Raw genomic sequence first — 2,136 nt, 5'->3', positions numbered from 1 at the left:
CGGTCCGACTTTCCTCATTTGGTAACGCAAGAATAAAGCGGTATTTTCCTTATATTAATTAATTAATTTAATAATTAACACGTTTTACTTTTTAAGTTTTGCATATTTTTATTTCAGAGTAACACAAACAACATTTTTAGTGCAAATACTAAAAACTAATCCAGAGGGCATTGCCATAGACACAGCGAGTGCGTCAACGTGTCGGCCATATTGGGAGTGGCATCTCTGCTGAGACCTGTAAAAATACAGGTCCTTCTCAAAATATTAGCATATTGTGATAAAGTTCATTATTTTCCATAATGTCATGATGAAAATTTAACATTCATATATTTTAGATTCATTGCACACTAACTGAAATATTTCAGGTATTTTATTGTCTTAATACGGATGATTTTGGCATACAGCTCATGAAAACCCAAAATTCCTATCTCACAAAATTAGCATATTTCATCCGACCAATAAAAGAAAAGTGTTTTTAATACAAAAAACGTCAACCTTCAAATAATCATGTACAGTTAGGCACTCAATACTTGGTCGGGAATCCTTTTGCAGAAATGACTGCTTCAATGCGGCGTGGCATGGAGGCAATCAGCCTGTGGCACTGCTGAGGTCTTATGGAGGCCCAGGATGCTACGATAGCGGCCTTTAGCTCATCCAGAGTGTTGGATCTTGAGTCTCTCAACGTTCTCTTCACAATATCCCACAGATTCTCTATGGGGTTCAGGTCAGGAGAGTTGGCAGGCAGCACAGTGATACCATGGTCAGTAAACCATTTACCAGTGGTTTTGGCACTGTGAGCAGGTGCCAGGTCGTGCTGCTTCTCTGTAGCCCAGGTCAGGCGCTTCTGCCGCTGTTTCTGGTTCAAAAGTGGCTTGACCTGGGGAATGCGGCACCTGTAGCCCATTTCCTGCACACGCCTGTGCACGGTGGCTCTGGATGTTTCTACTCCAGACTCAGTCCACTGCTTCCGCAGGTCCCCCAAGGTCTGGAATCGGCCCTTCTCCACAATCTTCCTCAGGGTCCGGTCACCTCTTCTCGTTGTGCAGCGTTTTCTGCCACACTTTTTCCTTCCCACAGACTTCCCACTGAGGTGCCTTGATACAGCACTCTGGGAACAGCCTATTTGTTCAGAAATTTCTTTCTGTGTCTTACCCTCTTGCTTGAGGGTGTCAATAGTGGCCTTCTGGACAGCAGTCAGGTCGGCAGTCTTACCCATGATTGGGGTTTTGAGTGATGAACCAGGCTGGGAGTTTTAAAGGCCTCAGGAATCTTTTGCAGGTGTTTAGAGTTAACTCGTTGATTCAGATGATTAGGTTCATAGCTCGTTTAGAGACCCTTTTAATGATATGCTAATTTTGTGAGATAGGAATTTTGGGTTTTCATGAGCTGTATGCCAAAATCATCTGTATTAAGACAATAAAACCCCTGAAATATTTCAGTTAGTGTGCAATGAATCTAAAATATATGAATGTTAAATTTTCATTATGACATTATGGAAAATAATGAACTTTATCACAATATGCTAATATTTTGAGAAGGACATGTATATGCAGGAGAGTTTGAAAGGTTTTATGTCAAACTCCTGGAAGGCAATAAAGGCTGTTTTGTTTCACATAATATAACAATGTAATGTCCAACAGTCCATCTACTGCTGAACTCCTTATAGTGGCTTGAAAAAACTAGTCAATTAATCCCATTCCTCCTACAGTTTGAATAGTCTTTTTCTTATTCCTATATTAATAATAATAATAATAATAATAATAATAATAATAATGATAATAGGAAGAAGAAGAAGAAGACGTGTTTTATTATTTGGTATGTATTTACAGATTAGTAAAAGAAAGTTTGAGTACATTGGTTTTTGTAGTTACTGTTATTTCTTATTTTAGTTTGAAAATGTCGTTTATTCAATTCGTTAATCTCTGTTATTTATGTGGCCCTTTTCTAACAGCCATGTAATTCAAGGTGCTTTACAACACCAAAATAGAACAAAGATAAAAATACAATAAGCAAATTTACTGTTTAAAATAATAAGAATAATAGGCCATTTAAGTTAAAAATGTCTTTCAGTGTCTCTTCTTAACTGTCTCTGGCCATGCCTTGAAACTTAAACAGAGCGATTGAATGTTAAAGAGG

The sequence above is a fragment of the Girardinichthys multiradiatus genome, chromosome 2 (assembly GCF_021462225.1).
Source record: "Girardinichthys multiradiatus isolate DD_20200921_A chromosome 2, DD_fGirMul_XY1, whole genome shotgun sequence".
In the NCBI taxonomy this organism is placed as follows: Eukaryota; Metazoa; Chordata; class Actinopteri; order Cyprinodontiformes; family Goodeidae; genus Girardinichthys; species Girardinichthys multiradiatus.
This window is presented reverse-complemented; position numbering follows the sequence as displayed.